We start from the raw sequence: 7,094 nt of genomic DNA, 5'->3' as shown, positions 1-7,094 counted from the left end.
TTCCCATATGATACTCCAAGTTAAACACACAAAACCTAGAGTTTCTAAGCTAAAATCCATATATGACGGGTCTTTTGTCTTTCTGGACTTGGGTTACCTTAATCAGTATAAAATTTTCCACTTCCAGCCACTTATCTTCAAATGCTATACTTTCATTTCCCTTTACAGGGGAATGAAACTCCATTGTGTGTCTGTGCCATATTTTTATTATGTATTCTTCAGTTGATAGATATTGTATTAGCTATTAGTATCTTTTTTATTGCTGTGACAAAACACCATGACTAGGGAAACTTAGAAAAAAGAAAGGGTTTCATTGGGCTTCCAGTTTTAGGGGGCTGGAGTACAGGGTGGCAGAGCAAAGGCACAGAGACATGAACAGGTCCAGCAGCTGCTGGGAGCTCCCATCTTGATCTGCAGGTGGGAGGCAGAGAGGGAGAGAGGAGAGGAAGAAGGGGAGGGAGAGAGAGCAAGAAGGAACAGTGGGAATTGGCACAAGTCTTTTGAGGTGACACCACCGCCTCTTCCAACCTCCTAATCCTTCCACCAACTGAGAACCAAGCATTCAAATACACGAGCCCATGGGGGCCTTCTCATCCAGGCTGGTCCCTGGAGAAGCTAGAAGCAGGCTACCACCTGACCCTGTACCGTTCCTGGGCATATTCCCAAAGGGGTCTGTATCCTGCTGCCGAGATGCTCACTCGCTCATCCGTGTTGTTATCACAATGACCTTTGTTTGGCTTCAGGGTGTCTCCTCAGCCTAGCTACTGAGCTGGTCACAGTCAGTAGTATCCGTTCCAGCTTCTGTTGCCTCTCACACTATGACTGGGAAACGGCTCATTGTTGGTTCGTATGATAAAAGGATGACAGTTCAAGATGACAATTTTGTTTGTTTTAACCAGCTCTTGAGGAGCCCACCTGTCCACCTTTATCACCCTTCCCATTGGCTTCTAATACCAAGCAATTGTCAAGTAGCCCACATGGAGTTGGCTGCAGCTTCTCGTGTGGTTTTGTGAGAGGTTCTGTGACTGCTCTCCATCCATCATTGTCAACTTCTGCTGGCTGGCGATGGCACGCCTCATCTTCAAGGTGTTCCTCTCCTCTGCGAACCTTTTCTTTTGAAAGCTTTGATTCTGTTTTATGTGTACAGGTATTGTGCCTGCTTGTAAGAGCTCCTACTTCCACACCGCTACACAAGGGGTTAAGTTCTAGCGTATGGTGACCGGGGGACGTGCTCATCTGTAGCAGTTACTTTATTGTTGATTTTCAGCTACAAGTTGAATGAAATGTGTTGTGAAAACACGGGCTGAACTGCAAAAAAGGGGGGATTTATATTGGTTATACACTGAAAGTATTCTTAGATATATATTAGGTTAAGCAAAATATATTTCAAAAATAAACGTTACCTGTTTCTTTGTACTTTTTAGAAGGGGCTACTAAAAATTTAAAATAGGCCACTGTGGCTTGCTCGTGCAGCCTCAATAGCGTGGAATATGAGCGGTGTGGGCCACTTTCTCAGCCACAGCCCCTTATGGTCAGCCGTGGGCACTGACCATGCAGAGGCCAGAGCCAGGAACATGACACTGAGCCACCACATTAAAGGCGCCGGTCTCTGTGGTTCTGCTCTTCACAGCCAGGGACCAACCACAGGCCCCACAGCATGAGGAAAAGAACTGGAGGCCAGCGTGGCCTTTGCTGGAGTCGGAGCTCCCTAGGCAAGGGTGCGCTTCATCCACATCTGTTCCCTTGTCCATGCACCAGCAGGAGGGGGACATCTAACAGGGATACTCCCCCGTTGAATCGGCTCTTCTCATACCTATTGTGAGCCCTAAGAAAGCTCAGCACACACTCACACTCACCTCTGCCTCACCTCTAGAGACCATGTGCTAAGAACAGTCGGGAGCAGCACATTGCTCTGAGCACTTTTTAGGAGGAGGCTGCTGCTTCCCTGGGGTGGATTTTTCTCCCCAGAATCACTGTGTTACTTCAGAGAAATCTTTCTCTGTCTTTCAACTTCCCCATCTATGACATGGGCATGGTGACATCACCTGTCCCACTGGGCTGCTTCGAGGGTCAGATGAGGCAGGGCGAGTCAGGCACAGCTCCAGGTCCTTGGACTCTAGAAACAAAGTGACTGTTCTTAATTGTATTTATTGCACTAGTTATCGTTGTTGCTTTCAAACCGCAGTGATTCCAAAGGCGTTCCCAGAAGAATGACCCAGGAGACAAAAAGGAAAGATCTAGAAGACTTCTGCAAGTGATGAAGGACATCCTTGAGCCTATGAAGAGTTCATGAAAAATTCATATCCAAGTGGTGCACATCCTGGCCACCTGGGGCCATGCCAAGAAGGGCTGTGCCTGGGCTAGGTCAGTCAAAGGAATGGTGAAGACAGCTCCAATTGCTGCCCACCAGCCCAGTCGTTCCCCACCCACATCTCCACATACTGACCTCTGCCTGCATACGCCTGCCACCTTCTGAAGTAGGCTTCTCCAGTCTAGGGTAGTGGTTCTCAACCTTCCTAATGCTGTGACCCTTTAATATATTTCCTCAAGTTGTGGTGACCCCAACCACGAAATTATTTTTGTCATCACCTCATAACTATAATTCTGCTACTGTTATGAATCATGATGTACATATCTTTTAGAGTTAATTGGCAAAGGGGTTGTGACCTACCGGTTGAGAACCATTAATCTAGTAGAAGCCACCAGGCCTGAATTCAGGGCAAAGATAACAACACCAGAACGACGGCCTTGGACTAGAGGTGAGCAGGTTATGGAGAAACCCTCCATCCCTGGGCCCTGACCCAAGGCCTTCAGTGCATGTTCCCTACTGACAGATGCCCAGATTTCCCACTCTTGGGTTTCAGTCCCCAACAGTAAATATTAGTGTGATAAAGGTCATTGTCTTGGTCCCCCTTGCCCATGCTATGTTGAACACATAGACAAGGAAGATGAAGTTTAAGCTTTGCCCGGGGAACCCAGCTCGACATTCCCTTTCAAGAGAATCCAGATTGGGTAAGGCGGTGCCTCTGCCCACAGAACTCCCTCTCTTTCTGTCTTCTCTCCCACTCCATCCCCACACAACTGTACAGTCACCAGGTCAAGAGTAGTGAGCTAGGCAGAAGGGAGCCAAAGCTTTCTGCTTCCTGGAAGCGAGCTAGAGCAGCTCTTGGTCCTTGTGATGGTTAGTGTTGTTAGCCTGACAGATCTAGAATCACCTGGGGGATGGGCATCCTAAGAATGACTGTGCTCTGCTTAGGTTGGTTGAGTTAATAGAGGTGGGAAAACTCACCTGCCATGGGCGGGACTCTTCTCTGGGCAGGGGTTCCTGGACTGTGTAACTGGAAAAAGGGAATCGAGCAGAAAAAATACAAGTTCATCTCCCTGTCCTGCATGGCAGTGGATGTGATGTGAGTACATATTCTCTCCCTTTTTAAAAACTTTCATATATTTTTAATTTCGCTTCTTTATTGATTCTTTGTGAGTTTCACAGCATGCACTCCAATTCTACTCACCTCTGGCCCCCCCCCACAGACCTGCTGCACTCCCCCCCAAACAAAGCAAAGCAAACAAACAAAAATGAGAACAAAACTAAACCCCCAAAGAAAAGAAAAAAAACCCTCTTCAATTCTTATTTCTCACCTCTCCAACACCTCTTCATCTGTCCTGGTGGCACTGGAGGTCTCGCTGTGTCGCACAGGGCACGCTTTTGTCCTATCAGCTTAACTAGCGAATGCTTCTTGCAGTGAGTCACTGGTCTGGTTCCAGGCCTCTGGTTTCTGGTACACCATCATCACCGGATCCTCACGGGAACTCCTCTGGGATATCTTGCTGCCATACTGAGTCTTGGAGATCCTGCGGGTATTGTTTCACAGGGCCAGTCCCTTCACAGCTCCAGCAGGTCCTAGATGGGGTAGATGCTAGGGTAAGCCAACCCAAGGCCTGACTGTGGGCTGGGTAGTAACTAAGCTGGTGAGTCCAGGCTACTGGGGCTGGAGTGAGGGGGTGGAGTCAGCTCTTATGCCATCAGGGTCCATTCATTGACTCTGGTGTAGGGTGGGGCCAGCTCTCCAATGTGCAGGGGCCAGCTGTCTTGGTGTAGTGTCCAGTGAGAGGCAAGGACGGCGTTCCCTGGTCCAGGGAAGGGTGGGGCTGGCTCAGCATGGCCCTCTGACTTCATCTCACATGGTGGACATATTCTTCAAGCTCCTTGACTTCCCCATCGCATTGGACTGTAACCTGGAGCTGTTGGCCAGAAGAAGCCCCTTTCTCCCTTAAGTTGCTTTGTCAGAGTATTTTACCACAGCAGCAGGAAAAGAAACCAGGGCAAGTCCTCTTCCAGGTGCTGCTGTCTGGGATTTCTGACGCCATCTTGCTGTGACTTGGAAAAGAAGGCATCATTGCATGGTAAATGGATGGATGGAGAAATGGATGCCTCTGCCAACAGCCCTGGACCTCTGACCCTGCCCACCCTGCAATCCAGGCCCTCTGGAATTTTTCCTCTGAAAAATCTGCTTGAAGGCACTTAGAGTCACCTTGAACTTTGATGGCACTCTCTCCACAGCACCTCCCTCTTTCCAGAGAAGAAATTATACAGCTACCATGCGATCCTCACATTAATGCTCTACTATTCAGACAGCTCAGCACTGTTGCTGGCATCCCCGCTTTGCCGATGACAGCTTCTCTGGGTTGGACATGAATGGAAGCTCTCTCTGTGGGACGGATATCTCCCTCTGTGTGCATGTAATGGTTAAGCCCTGGACAGGCCGCAGGTGTTACAAATGCACCGTCAAGCTCGAAGCTTCTACGGTGATGCCTTGTAAAAGTGAAAAACCCTTCCACAAAGTCAAAATCCGTTGCAATTTCCCAGTTTAATGGGTGACATATAATGATTCTTGACCATGTAGCATAGGCTAACTTTTGTCTCCATTTTGTAACTGAGGACACTGAGGCTGACACAGAGACAGTCACTTGCCCTGTATCCTGATCCCACTTATCTCCCCACCCCCTGAAATCTACTCTCTGCCCTTGCAACCTCCCCCAAAAACAAAACAAAATTTAAAAGAGAAACCAAAAGCCAACCAAACCAAAACAACAACAAAGGAAGAAAAAGCAGAAGAATCTTGTGGAAGCTGTAGTGTGGCCCATTGAGTCACAAAGTTAGCCCTTTACTTGCAAATGACCATGGCCACGAGTCATTGTCTGTCTTGAGGCCCCTGGCCTCTGCTATACCACCGATATCATGTTTGATATCATGTTGTTGTCCTGTGTCATGGAGATCCTGCTGTTTTAGATCAGTAGGTATGTCCCCGTTTGCATGCTTCGACAGTTCATAGATAACTAGATGTTGGGCTTGGCCTACTCACAGTCCTGGTTCTGGGCCAGGGTGGTAGCTCGTTGGTCAGTCTGCCATCTCTCCCCTCATTGTCACTACCCAGTTGTGCTCTCCAGCACTGCCCACCGCCCTGGTTAGCTCACCCAATGCAGCCTACAGCAAGGAGCAGGGCCAGGATCCTGCTCCTGGATTCTCCAATCTAGCTCACCCACATTCACACCACTGGGGTCAGCTGTACTGTTTGAAAAAGCTAGGTACAGGGCCCTCTCTTCCAACTGTTGTTGGGGGTATGGTGGGGGGGCAACTCTCTTGTTCTTGCACTCACAGAGTTGGCTCATCTACATCCTGACCACAGGGTCAGGTCTAGTATGCAGCCCAAGTGAGGTGCACACCTGTGGTAATGGGTGGGGTCATCTTCCCGGCTCACAGCAGGACCAGGTGGCTGACCAGACCCCAGTCATGTGCACAGCCCTCAGTGGTAACAGGAGCCATGGACATCAACTCAGACCTTGGTTGCTGTAGGGCCACAGACCCAGACATGGCTCTCAGCAGCAGCTCTGGCCAGACAACACCATGGCCCCTGGTGACAGTACAGGCCACTCAGATCAGCATGGCCCTGGTGGCAGCATGACCCTCAGGCACCCTCATGGCCACAGGTGGTAGCCCAGACCCCAGGGATCTGTGTGGTCTTTGGTGGCCATGGACATCAATACAGACCCTGGCTGTGGTAGGACCACAGACCTAGACATGGTCCTAGGCAGCAGCCTGGGCCTAGATGCCACCAGAGTCCCAAGTGGCAGTGCAGGCCACTGAATTGGCATGGCCCCTATGGGAGCATGGCCCTCGGACACCAACATGGCCCCAGGTGGCAGCCCTGGCATTGGGAAGGCCTTCAATGGTCCCAGGAGATACAGACATCAACACAACCTTTATTTGTTTTTGAGACAGAGTCTCACTATATAGCTCTAGATGGCCTGGAGCTCACAGAGATCCACCCAGCTCTGCTTCCCAAATGCTGGGACTAAAGGTGGGTGTCACCATATCTTGCTTGTTCTCTCTTATTTAAAATGTTGTTATCTTAAAGACAAAGTTTCTCCTACCCACGGGACCAGGCAAACCAGGGCTAGTTTCTGGGCCTGCATTCCAGTGCCTCCTGAGCCTCCCCTCCCAGCAGGAGCCAACATACCCCAGCATCCTAGTCTCCTTCTCCACCCAGGAGACCAGGACTAGGACCAGGAAGAGGAGAACTACCAGAGTATTGGACTTGCTTGCACCCACCTAAAGGGAACCCTGGTCCCCTACCCACCAGGCCAGGAAAAGACTTTCTGCACACACTAGAAGAAGGGATGGGAAGGAGACAATACAAAAACACACTCAGCAAATATGACACCACCAGAGTCTAAAGACTCTGCATCAGCAAGACTTGAACATTCCAATGCAAATGAAGCAGAAGAGAATGACCTTAAAAAGAACTTCATGAAAATGATGGAGATCCTCAAAGAGGACATGGGAAAATCACTTAAAGAGTTAGAAGAAAAAACAAACCAAAAATGCAAGAAATGGAAGAAACAGCCAAAAATCCAACAAATGCAGGAAAGGGAGTAAACAACAAAGCAAAAATTGCAAGAAACAATTCAACAGTGCAAGGGTTGAAAGCTGAAATAAAGACAATAAAAAAACACAGTCTGAAGGAATGCTGGAAATAGAAAAGCTGGGCAAATGGTCAGGTACTACAGATGCAAGCATAACCAACAGAATACAA

The 7,094-nt window shown here is 49.0% G+C and overlaps 1 long non-coding RNA gene across 1 annotated transcript; it reads right to left on the bottom strand.

The window, feature by feature from the left end:
• Window positions 1-339: 339 nt before the first annotated feature.
• Window positions 340-3,966, bottom strand: LOC121141120. Its single transcript, XR_005878028.1, has 4 exons — window positions 3,640-3,966; window positions 3,290-3,338; window positions 1,857-2,116; window positions 340-1,308 (listed from the first exon to the last, which is right to left on the bottom strand). It is a non-coding gene; the product is annotated as an uncharacterized LOC121141120 (long non-coding RNA).
• Between the last annotated feature and the right edge of the window lie 3,128 nt (window positions 3,967-7,094).

Source organism: Mesocricetus auratus, unplaced genomic scaffold (assembly GCF_017639785.1).
Source record: "Mesocricetus auratus isolate SY011 unplaced genomic scaffold, BCM_Maur_2.0 Super-Scaffold_100007, whole genome shotgun sequence".
NCBI classification, from domain to species: domain Eukaryota; kingdom Metazoa; phylum Chordata; class Mammalia; order Rodentia; family Cricetidae; genus Mesocricetus; species Mesocricetus auratus.
The sequence above is the reverse complement of the archived record's forward strand: the minus strand, read 5'-3'. Positions and strand labels throughout refer to the sequence as shown.